The following is a 13,760-nucleotide window of genomic DNA, read 5'->3' as shown; positions in this document are numbered from 1 at the left end:
AAATTGTGCATCTTCATTTCAATAAATATAGCCCACTTCATAAGTTCTGTTTCTATTTCTTAAGTATCCCTTCTAATAACTGATTTTTACATATAATGTCCAAATATTTAAAATTTACATGTCCAAGTGTACGATGCAGCTTTTCCTTTAATGTTAATGTTTTATTGGTTACATTCGCAAATATTTCATTATTTGAAACATACTATTTTGTATAATCTTTCATCTTTCTTCACTATTGCTAATAATGTGTCATCAAAATTATAAATTTTTGAGAACCGTCCTTTTGAAACAATTTTATGATTGTCAGTAATCTTCGAATGACTTAATAAATTTGCCTTCATTTCTTTAACAAAAAATAGATTTTTCAAAGTTACTTTGGATTTAATATCATAAACAGGAAAAGAGACTAATATTTCCAACCTTTGTTGCTTCTAACAACTTTCCATCACCAACCTTTACTTTAATTGAGTTCTTTAATGTTACTAGCTCTTCAAAATATTCATCACTATTTATTATATGATCGGTACACCCACTGTCCAGCAACTTTTTATTTTTATTTGTCATAATACTTTCATCCGAGCTTGACATGTTACTTACAATTATTGTAGTATGAAAACTTTTTTCTGATTATTTTTTACACTGTGGTTAAAGTTCGCTCCACGTGCGCGATCAGTACCAAAAATTTTCCTGATTATTTGCAAGGCTTTGTCCACAGTAATTTTTGTAACCCCTGCGATGATAATTCACTTGGCTGTTGCCATACCAATTATTTTTAATATGTCTAGCTTTTCCTCAATTGTAACAAATATTTCCTCATGGGCCTGATTTGTTTCAATTTTAAAAGCTGATTTTCCATTGGTGCACGATCGCCACAATAATTTTTCTCCTCGAGCGATTTCGCTGTAATTTTGCTTTTCTAATATTCAGTTGTTCTATCCTTTTACGGTAAAACGTTGATTAAATCGCCAATATGGCTATAGTTTGATGGTAATGCTCATAGCATATACAGTTGGCTCTCTGTTTAACGACGCTCTATTTAACGGCGGCTTTTCACGGTTCCACTATAGTGTTAAAAGCATTCTATTTAAGGATGATTTTCTGCTGTCCCTTGAAAGTCGTTAAACAGAGAGCCAACTGTAGTTCAATTTCTCTTGTTCCGTTACGGTAGCATCGGCTTGTTTTAGGTGGTTGATACACTTTTCAAAGTCATCGAAAAATAAACTTAGATCAGGATAGTTCTTTAACTTCAGTTTCTAAGTTATTTCTATGTACAATTTGTAAAGAAGTGGAAGTTTTTAAATGCATTGTGTCAAATTTGGCAATAATTTCAAACGCACACTCGCATTCATGGATGTATTCCAATTGCTTATTTGTGATAGCGCCATAAATATAATTTGTTGCTTGAACATCTTTTTCTTCCTATTTTGCTCAATCATTGTTTGCATTAACTGTTTGTTGAACCACTTCCTTACACTTTTTAAACTGCAAAAATTTCATCATTTTTGTTTTCCAATTAAAATATTCTGAATCGTCGAAAAGCGGTATACCAATATCACTACTTTCTTGCATACGCCATATTAGTTTTCTTTCTCTTAAATCAATGTTTCTAAAGCAACTTACTAGCAAATCTTGATCTTCAATAGTTTTCAATAACTACTGCTTCTACTACCATGTTAAGTGAACTCCGTTGATTTGTTAGGTTGCTTGAAGAAAAATTAGAGAGCCAGATACATTTTTACATATATTTATTTAGAAAAGATAACATTGAAAATATAACGGGTAGAATTACGGTAACCGGGTCGCGTTGGCGTATTTTTTCAAAAGCTGCCAAATTTGGCACCTACGACTCAATGTAAACAAAGTACTATAATGTAAACAAAAGAAATCATCAAATGAGAGTTGACCCAAAAGCAAGGGGCGGAGCTTTGGATTGATCAAACTATCACCTAGGTAACTACAACTGTTTATTAACCATTTTCTTTCTCTGATTGCAACCGTAAAGAAAAAAAAGCATTAAAATTCTTTTTTCCTTTTTAAAATATTGCAAAATATGGAAAGAAAAAAAAATGATTAAGCCTATTTTTTTATAGAACTATATTATTTTTCTTACTTTGAAATAAAGTTTGCAGAAAAGACAAATGAGAGGTAACTTTTTCAAGATGTTAACTTAAACGTGGGAAGATAAAGAGCAGTATCTACAGAGATGAACATTTGAGACATAAAAAGAAACGTGTTTTGGATTCAATACTAACAATAGCGAAATGATGGAATTTGATCTTTTTGATTTTTCAGTGGAAAGCAAGTAATAAGCAAGCTTGTACAAGAAAGCTGAAGTACAATCCGTGACCAAAATGCGAAAAAAAAATTTAAATAAAAATTTGCCGATACTGCCCTTTACGTTCCCATTACAGTTATATTGAATTCATTTTTTTTTCTGTAGGAAAAGATAGAATTATCATGATGTATGTAAACGAAAAGTTTCATGACGTACATGGGGTTAAACTTTCTATCAACATGTTTAATTTCCTATAGTCCAGTCAATAGGTAGAAAAAAACGGGCCTGCCTTACAAAAAATGGGGTCAAAGATTTTATTTTTTAAATTTGTGTATACTAGTGCCAATATGAAAAAACCAAGTTATCCAACACGAAAGACCTCGGGAGAACTTTTGGGGGCCGAAAACCCCCAAAAATTTGTGACTTTTTGTAGTATTTTCAAAATATCTCAAAAATGGTTAAAATTACAAAAAAACTTCCAATGCAAATGTTAAAGAGGATTAAATTTCCTTCAACTTTTGTCATTACAACATTTTTGTAGCATGAAAAGCAAGCGAGTTACAGCTTCTTGAAAGTCACACTTTTTCTGAACCCCTTCAGCGAAGTGCTAGAAAGCGCATCGGATAACGGAGGAAAAAGGAGAAACGCAGGCAGTTTGACCTTGGAAATCATTTGTCTTTCACAGCTGAGGGTAAATGCCTCTGTTCCCTTTAATTTAAACAAAACACCCCCATTCCATCCCCCCCTTTTTTTTTTTCTCCAAACGAGATGAATCGACTCAATAGCTACTCATGTTGGTCACTTCAGGGTTTGAGCGAGAGTATGTTCTATCAATTTGTGTGTTCTGAATTACAATTTTTTTCCTACAAATGATTACGCCTGACCAAGGTGTTTTTATTATTATTATTATTATTATCATTATTATTTGCGAAATCAGTTTGCATGAATGCGAAATAAAGATTGTGAAGGAGAAGGGAACAGAAAATCTTCAAAGATGCAGCGCAAAACGGCAAAATGAAGAACATCAGCGTTTTTTGAAGTTCTTAAAAGAAGTGACAATTCACACTGCCTGTCACTAATGCTATATCAATGAGCATTCAATCTCTTCCCTTGAAGTAATGGTTAAACCTAACATGTTAACTAAATTCCTTAAGAAAGATTTCTAGCAAATTATAACAAAAAGGATTGTCTTATTCTACTTCTTGAGACATATTTCGAAGAGTGTGGCATTGAAGTCGGGCAGACTCAAGCTGATGCCGACTCACTCACTTACTGCTCTTTCAAAGGCAAAAGAAATTGAAAAGGTTGTTATAGTGAGCGAGAGGACTGATGACAGCTTTAGGACACCCTTTCAGCAACTTGTTCTTTTTAAAACCTGGAAGAGGGAATGCTTGTGATTTGTTTTTTTCCCCACTAAATCTTTTAAGTTTGACCCCAGCAATATTCTTTTCATCCATGCGTCTAGTGGGTGTGATACGACTTCGGCAATCTTTGGCCAAGGCAAAATTAAGTTGCACAAAATAGTCAAAAAAAAAAAAAAAAACCTCCTGAAATAAAGGAAGCTATTGAAGTATTTATGGACCAAATCTGTCATCCATGATGCCTTCCTTAGCTGCAGCTGGAGAAAACATTTTGCAAATATTATACACAGGTGACGTAAAGTATTTGAACTTATCTTTGGATACTTTGCAATTTAATCTTTTTATAAAACTAGTATACAGGGCTAAGATAAATCTTGCAGGGCTACCTCCATCGTGCGGGGAGGGGGGGGGCATGCTGGACGTTATCACTCATATCGGTTCTACCACCAAATTCAAAGTTGGTTGGGCAACATAATTGATCCAGAGAAATTGGGTTGGGAACGCAGGAAGCAAGGTCTAATGCATGTTGACACGAAAAGAGATTCAGTTACTCAGAATCTTTTGAAGATTGTGCCTTGTACCTGCAAGAAAAATTGTACTGGAGCCTGTTCTTGTCACAAGGCAGGTTTAAAATGCTTCAGCAAGTGCAAACACTGCAGTGGCACAATTTGTGAAAATGTTGCAGAAATTTCATCTTTGGATGAGACTGCTGAAGAAGATAATTTGTTCCAGGAGCTTTTGGAATTACCGCAACAAGGAGATGAACAATTAATAGACCACAGCTTCTTTCTACCCCCTACAGATTCTGAACTGGGAGAACCTGGACCTCAAAACTACTTCGAAGAAGATAAACAGCGTATTTTGTTGTTATTTCTCTATTTGCTTTAAGGTCGAATGAATCTCTCTGTAATTTAGATGTATGTATTAATCTTCTACAGTTGGATTTTCATTTTGTAAGGTAATTCTTTTGGGTTTTTCATGCCTCAAAAAGTCAGTTTCTGCAGAATTTTTTCAAAGTGTTCATTACGTATTACTATTGTACCTTTATTTATTCATTTTTATGTCTATTGTTTGCTTATTATCACCCTAATATTTATTCATTCACATTTACATTCGAATATTGCATTTTCGCTTGTAATAGAATAGATGGTACGAATTATGTGCTTTAAATGAATGAGAAGATTTTGTAATTCAATAACAAACTGCAATATAAATCATATGTTATTGGAGGCTGACTGAAGACTACCTCTGTCAGACTAGAAATATTAGTTCGTGAGCGGTGGGGGAGGGTTTATTATTATTATTGTATCAGAGCATAGGATGCATGAATTTGTTGATTGTTTGCTTATTAGCTGCCTAATATTCATTCCTTCACATTAATATTTAAAAATCGCATCTTTGTTTGCAATAATTAGACTAGAATGTACGAATTATACCCCTCAAATGAATGTATATATTGTGTAATCCAGTTACAAACAACAATATATCATCTATTATTGGAGTCTGATGAAGACTACCTCTGTCAGATCAGAAAAGTTAGTTCGTGAGCAGTGGGGAAGGTTTTTTTAAAAATTATTATTGCATCGTCGTGTATGCTTTAAATGAATGCGTATATATGTATTTCAGTTTCATATTACATCGTTTGTTTTTGGAGTCTAGTGGGAACTAATCTGTCAGCCAGAATTGCTACTGTGTCCAGCGGGGGGGGGGGGGGGGGGGGGGGGAGGTGAGCAAGAAACTCAAACTACTCTAACTGTCGACAAACTCTCTGAAACTAAAGTTTCTATTGAAGTTCTAATAATTATGACGCCTTGCTTTCAGTGTGAAAGCTTTTTTTTTCGGAGTGGAGGAAAACTGCCTTTTTCCAAAGAGCTATAGCAAGCTTGTTATTTGTGCTACAAAAAAGTTGTAAATACAAAAGTTGTAGGAAATTTTATGTTCTTTAAACTTTACATTTAAAACTTTTTTCTAAGTTGAACCATTTCGGAGATATTTTGGAAAAAACAAAAAAAAGTCATAAATTTTTGGGGTTTTTCGGCCCCCAAAAGTTCTCCCGGGGTCTTTCGTGTTGGATAACTTGGTTTTTCCATGTCGGCACCAATATGTACAAATTAAAAAAATAAAATCTTTGACCCCATTTTTTGCAAGGTAAAATGTATCTATTGACTGGACTACTAAGGAACATTAAAATGAAACATAAATTTTTACCGAAATTCAGCAACAGTAAAAGTCGGATAGACCACGACATTAGTCTGAAATAATCTGGGCAAAGCCATTGAAAATACTTACTGTTTAATTAAGACTTAAAACGATCTACTAAATAAGTTAAATCACATCAAAATATCCATTCAGAGAACGTTATCATAACTAAAATTAGAATTCTAACTTACTGAATAAGTAATTACGATAATTAATAAATTTTAAATTTAAGATAGAACAATACAGTATGAAGGAAATAATTTACTGCGAACACATTCCAAAAACGTATCCAAAAGGTATGAATAACTAATTTTTAAATCTATAACTTAAAAAAGTTAAAAGTGACAAACATTTCGCGCTGTAAAATTTTATAAAATGTTTCAAAGATCTGAAAATTGAAAAAACACAATATGTTGCCAATTTTCAGAAAAAAAATCACTTTTCAGAAAATATTATTCTATGGAATTAAAACAAAATGAAAGATTTATTGGAAAATAAATTACAACTTTGTAGGTGAATTCTGAAATGGCTGATTGGCCAAACGAACAGCAAATCAGCTTTGGTGTAGGGTTACCAAAATTGTTCCGTCGCCAAGGTAAAGTAGCGGGTTTCCAAAATGAAATATTTATCTCCGCGACCCGGTTACCGTAATTCTACCATATAACGCAACAGCAGCAACGACCATTTTAAATATAGGTAAAGTAGTAATGTGTTGCCACAATGGTAAAGATAAATGTATCATAATTTAACAGTTTAAATAAAAAACCCATTGTTACAAATTTTGTTGCTTTGCAACAGTAATGTTAATTCGCAACTCCAACGAACTATAGGGGGCACTGAAGTCACTGTCTAATGGCGGAATTGAAAACTAAAACAAACGCACATGGTAACGAAGAAAATGCTAAAAGTGTTGTGATTTTTGTTCGTACGTATGATTGTTTCGCTTTATTCTTTTTAAATTAATTTTCAAAGTCTTGTTGATATTCTGACCCACGTAGAAAGAAATGGGAATTCAAGAAGCATTACTAAACGTCAAACATTAATGCAAAGTACGTAGTTCGTTGTTCTAAGCAGCTATTTCCACGATGTTGAATTCGATATTTATCAATTCTTGATAAAACTAAATAATAATTGTGGCCTGACAAGAATAACAATTAATGCTAGAAAATTCAATATGACATTACAAATTATTACCAAAAGAAGATGATACTTCTTTGCTTTGCTTTGGCTAGCGCTTGTTTTCCATTTGTAGCTGAGTTATTTCTCTTGAATTCCCGAATCGGTTAATTTAAAAATTTTCTGTTTCGATTTTTCTAATTTCTGAGTTACGATTTAATTGTGTCAGGTTATGCAAATCATCAACAAAATTCTCACGGATATATGGTGGTAGTCTTCTTTTCAGTTGATTGACAATTATTTCTTTTTACTTATCGAATTCATAGGCGGTTTTACGGGGGTGCCAGGGGGTGCGCCGCACCCCCAAAATTTTTGGTTGAATTTTGAAAAAATTAGTTTAGTATATTTCACTCGGAAACGCAGTTGGGGGAAAAAAATCATAGCTGCTATACTAGTAAATTTACTTGAATCCAGTGTATCACCACACGTCGCTAGTGCAAGAAAAACATAACTGTGCTCATATTAAGAATTAAAGTAATTTTATCCATTTGGAAAAAAAAGCTTAATAAATAATTTCATGCAAATAAAGAAACTTCTCAAACAATTTATTGTTCAGTGCTGTGTTATTGTACAGAATAATTGCATGTTCTGTAATTGGGTATTTATTCGTATATCAATACCAATTCTTCTATTTTGAAACAACAATGGCTAATAAAGTCAAAAAAAAAAAAAAAAAAAAAGAAAAGAAATGAAAAGAAAAAAAAACATGGCTATTGCAAGAAACTTTATCAATAAAATCTACACCGAAATCAATCGAAAACCAACATTTTTAAGGTAAATTTTCAAACATTTTTGGAGGAGAACTCCCGGACATTTTGTTGCATTGGTGCATCCAGGGGGAGGGGGCACAAGACTGGTAACCCTCTCCACAAAATGCGGAGTAGATGTCTTTAAAAAAATATTCTTTATTATTGAAGAGAAGAAAAGATCTCATTTTGGGAACACGCAGTTATTTTACGAAAAAAAAAAAAAGAATGTTGGGAAAAAATCTTAATTTCTTTTAAAAAGAAATATTGACATTTAAATTTTTCAACAGCTTCAGATTATTGGCGGCGAATTGTGTGCCTCCTCCCCCCTCCTCGCACAATCGTCTTTCTTTCATATCTCCCCCCTCCCTTTTTTTTCCTTCATTTTTTCTATTTTGTTTTCATTTTTTCTATTAGTCCTCAAAATTTTTCTTCTTCAAAGCCCTTTCTCCAGCCAAAGTTACTACAGAGTACCACAAATTTCGTTTTTTGGGCTTCACTTTTGCAAAATTTCCAATAAAGATCTTCTAATCACCTAAATACATCGAAAATCGTTTAAAATTGCATTTTTGGAGCTTCAGTTTTGCAAAACTGCAGTGCCCCTAACGTTTACCAAATATGGTCTTAGCACTCATGTGTTTAAGACTTTAATTTTGGAAAATATTCGAAAAAGGACCTCCGACCTCCTTTCTCTAATATCATCAAAGAGTGTTAATATTTTGGTTTTGAAAACTACTATTTCGAAATATTTAAGTGGGAGAATCCTTTTTTTTAATACCATGGAGTATTGCAGAAGAACTTCATTTTTAGGACTTCAATTTCGAAAATTTTCCAGGGGAAAGCTCCAGAACACCCCGCCCGGTAACAGCATCAAAAATTGTCCTCCGTAGTATTTTTGAAACTTCAATTATGAAAAGTTAGAGGTAGAATGGGGGAGGGAAGGGGGTACATATTTCTGTCTGCTTTTCAAAAAATCGATTGGAGACAGTCTATGAGTCTCATCCCTAACCCAAACTACAATATGGACTATAATCACATTTATAAGACTAAAATTTCTAAAAATACACCTGGAGCCACACACACCTTTCTTACGCCTAAAGTATCACCAAGAACTGTAAAACTGCGTTTTCAAAGCTACTATTTCAAATTTTTTCTGGGGCGTGAATCCCATTCCAAATTAGTAGCTGGATCCGCCCATTGCTTCTAATATCGACTTTCGTTTAGGACTTTTTCTGCAGTTTGAAATGTTAAGGATTGCACATCCCCTAATCTTACTTAATATGGTTTACATCGCGTTTTTTAGACTTAAGGGTCCCGCCCTAAAATTATTTTCTGATTTCGCCACTGCCTTGTTATTCCAGGAATACCCCCCTCCTCCAGGTCCCTGTTATTGTTGCACCCCCAAATATTTCGGCTTAAATCCGCCTATGATCGAATTCTGTAATCTTACTACCATTTTATTCCACTCATGATAAAAATTGAAAATGGTTTAACTAAAAACGCGAAATCTCGCTGTAGTATTGTTACAATGTGAGTGGCAACATGGAATATGGATGGAATGCGAGTTATTAATAAATGGTTGAGAGTTGGGTTTATGCTAGTTTGATTTATGCTTAAATGCTGAACTTATTATTATTATATATGCTATATTTTGGCGACGAGAGTTAAATAATTGCGAAAAGCAGTAAAAAGGGTTTATTTTGAAAGAGATGGATAGATTATATGAAGATATTCCGAAATTTCATCCATTTGGCGACAAAGGTACAAGAGCTATCAGATGGACAAAATGGTTGCGATCTTTTCAATTGTTTATTGAAGCCAAAGGTATTACTAATGTACATCGTAAGAAAGCTTGTTTATTACATTATGCTGGAACAGATGTTCAAGACATTTTTGAAACATTGACAGAACTTGAAGAGGATAGAACTGAACCGGCTGATGAATATATGACTGCCGTTTCTATGCTAACACGAAAATTTGCGGTTTCTGGAAATGAAGCGTTTGAAAGTTTAAAATTCAGAGATATGTCGCCAAGGGAAAATGAAAGTATGGATTCATTTATAATTCGACTTCGCCAACAAGCAGTTTTATGCGGATTTGTAAAGAGTGAAATTGATCGACATATTCGAGATCAAATCATTGTGAAATGCCCGTATAAAGAACTAAGAATTAAATTAATTGATGAACGAGATGCGTTATCTTTAGAAAGAGCTGAAGCTTTATGTCGTTCCTATGAACAGTCTCGTTTGGAGTCAGCAGCCATAGAAAATATTTCATCGCCAGAAGAACACCTTAATAGATTGAAAACGAGTTCAATGCAAAAGAAGAAAATAAATTTTCGTGAAAAGAATAATTTAATTTGTTGGAAATGTGGGAACGAAGGCCATATTTCAAAATCACTAAACTGTCCAGCCAAGGGGAAGAACTGTCTGAACTGTGGATTTTTCGGACATTTTTCAAGGGTTTGTAAAGCGCCGAAAAAATTTAAAGAGAAAGAAAAGGTTGTAAGAAATCTTAATTCTTCTAGTAATGAAGATGAAAATGAATTTGTGTTTTCACTTCCATATAATAACAAAAGTGAGTATATTACATGCATTGTGGGAAATGTTAAGATACCTATGATTATTGATTCGGGTGCTAGCTGTAATGTAATTGGAAAAAAAGAATGGGAAAGATTAAAATCATCTAAAATCAAATGCAAAAATTATTTAGTTGATAAGAAGATATATTCCTATGGAGATAAGAAGCCATTAAAAGTATTAGGTGCTTTTAGAGCAAGCATAAAAGTAATGCATGGTAAACAGTTGGAAGATGTTGAATTTTTTGTATTTGAAGGTGAAGGAAGCTCATTATTGGGTAAAGAGACTGCTATCAAACTTAATGTACTGAGGTTAGGATACAATGTAAATGAATTAAATATTTCTCCTGAAGAGAAGGATTCAAGTTGTGAAGATGTTGTTGGAAAGTTTCAAGATGTGTTTCAAGGCATTGGTAAATTAAAGAACTTTCAATTAAAAATTCCAATTAAAGATGATGCAAAAGGGGTTGCACAACCAGTAAGAAGGTTACCATACAACTTAAGATCACATGTGAAAGAGTTGATAAATGATTTGTTGATACATGACATAATTGAAAAAGTTGATGGTCCAACTCCATGGGTATCACCTATTGTCGTTACGCCTAAGAAAGAAGGAAAGTGGAGACTATGTGTAGACATGAGAATTGCAAATCAAGATATAGAAAGAGAAAGATTTCCTATTCCTCTAATTGATGAAGTTTTGCATGAACTAAATGGTAGCACAGTGTTTAGTAAACTGGATATAAAATGGGCATATCATCAAATTGAACTCGAAGAAAAATCGAGGAACATTACTACTTTTTGTACACATTTAGGTTTATTTCGTTATAAACGCCTAATGTTTGGAGTAAATTGTGGACCAGAAATGTATCAGCGAGTAATGACTCAAACATTTCAGAACTGCCTAGGAATTTGCATTTATATGGACGATTTAATTGTTTATGGAAAGAATAAAAGTCAACATGATGAAAATTTAGAAAATGTCTTAAATGTTGTAAGAGAAAAAGGACTTACATTAAATAAAGAAAAATGTAAATTTGGGTTAAAAGAAATTACTTTCTTAAATCACCACATTAGCAAAGAAGGTATTCAACCAACAGTGAAAAATAAAAATGAAGTTGAAAATTTTCGATGCCCCAAAACAGTCAGTGAAGTTAGAAGTTTTTTAGGATTAGTCAATTTTTCTGCAAAATTTATTCCGAATCTTGCAACAATTGTGGAGCCTTTAAGAAAACTAACGAAAAAAGATGAAGCTTTTAACTGGGGACCGAAACAAAATGAAGCTTTTGATAAATTGAAGAAAATAATCGCCAACTCGCCAACTTTAGGATTTTATAATCCAGATTCACGTACAAGAATTTACTGTGATGCTAGCCCAGTAGGACTCGGAGCAGTGTTGGTCCAGTTTCAGAAGGAAGGACCCAGAGTCATTCGCTATGCAAGTAAAGCACTTAGTAGTGTGGAGAAAAGATATTCTCAAACAGAAAAGGTAGCACTTGCTTTAGTTTGGGCCTGTGAAACATTTCACATTTATACATTTGGAAAAACGTTTGAACTGGTCACAGATCATAAGCCTTTGCAGACAATATTTGGCATTCGTCATAGATCATGTGCAAGAATTGAAAGATGGGTGTTAAGGCTGATGAGCTATTCGTACGAAATTATCTACAAGCCTGGAAAAACAAATATTGCCGATCCATTATCAAGATTATTGGATATTTCTGAATCGGTAGAAGATGAAGCAAGATCTAACGAAGAGCTGAATTACATACGTAATATTGTTGAAGTTAATGTGCCCATAGCTCTTAAATTAGAAGACATAAAAATTGCTACGAATAAAGATCACCATCTTCAGAAATTAAAGAACAGTTTACGAACAAACAATTGGGCTAAAGATCAGAGACATTATGAGATAATAAAAGATGAATTTTGTGAAATCGATGGAATTCTGTTGAGAGGTACAAGAATTGTATGCCCAGCGGATCTTCAAGGAAAGTGTTTAGAATTAGCACATGAAGGTCATATGGGAATGACAGCAATGAAAAGGTTACTAAGAAGCAAGGTATGGTGGTACAACATGGACAAAGCCGTAGACAAATTCGTGAGATCTTGTCATGGATGTCAACTGGTTACTATTCCAGATCCACCTGAGCCAATGACACGAACTGAATTACCATCAGAGGCATGGGAGTACATCTCGATGGATTATTTAGGCCCCCTACCAACAGGAGAATATTTGCTTGTTATTGTGGATTATTATAGTAGATATTTTGAAGTTTTAATTACAAGGTCCTTACATGCACAAGTTTTAATTAATCAAGTGACAGAGATATTTACTAGGTATGGTTTTCCAAAACATGTTATGACTGATAACGGTAGGACATTTATTGATAAAAATTTCAAGAAGTTTTTACTAGAAAGGGGTATTAAGCATCATCATACAACTCCTTTATGGCCACAAGCAAACGGCCAAGTTGAAAGGCAAAACCGAACGATTTTGAAAAGACTGAGAATTGCACATGCAACAGGAAAAAACTGGAGGCATGAACTTCAAGAATTCCTTTTTGCGTATCGTGACACACCACATTCTACCACCGGTGTTCCTCCTGGAGAACTAATGTTTGGAAGAAAAATCAGAAGTAAGCTACCTGATATAAGAGAAAATACTGTTAAATTCACAGATGAAGAAATCAGAGATAAAGATAAATTTCTTAAGGATAAAGGAAGACAATATGCAGATCAAGAACGCAAAGCCAAAGAGAGTAACATTGATGTAGGAGACATAGTAATTATGAAGCAACAGAAAGAAAATAAATTGACAACTACGTTCAAACCAATACCGATGACTGTTGTTGGAAGAAAAGGAAATGCAGTTACTATAAAAGATCCAAACGGAGTTTGTTACCGAAGAAATATAACTCATATTAAGAAATATATCAGTCATACAAATGAAAAAAATCCGAAAATTGCAGCTGGTATTGAAGACGTAAATGAAGATGAAACAACAGATGAACAGGAAGATCGATCTACATTAATGGTAGATCCAAACGCCTCAACATCAACAATGTCAACAAACTTATCACGACCGATACGACATAGACAAAAACCTAAGTGGCACCAGGACTATATTTTCACGTAAGAACTGTACATAAGTATACTTTTATTTGTTTTAAAATTTTGTTTGTTTTGAGTTAAAAAAAAAAAAAAGAAAAAAAAGAAGGGATGTAGTATTGTTACAATGTGAGTGGCAACATGGAATATGGATGGAATGCGAGTTATTAATAAATGGTTGAGAGTTGGGTTTATGCTAGTTTGATTTATGCTTAAATGCTGAACTTATTATTATTATATATGCTATACTCGCCAAGGCTACTTTGCTCGCACAATGCCAAAATTATAACCCTAAACAAATTTGGCGATACCTT

This window comes from Uloborus diversus, chromosome 5 (genome assembly GCF_026930045.1).
Source record: "Uloborus diversus isolate 005 chromosome 5, Udiv.v.3.1, whole genome shotgun sequence".
NCBI classification, from domain to species: domain Eukaryota; kingdom Metazoa; phylum Arthropoda; class Arachnida; order Araneae; family Uloboridae; genus Uloborus; species Uloborus diversus.
This window is presented reverse-complemented; position numbering follows the sequence as displayed.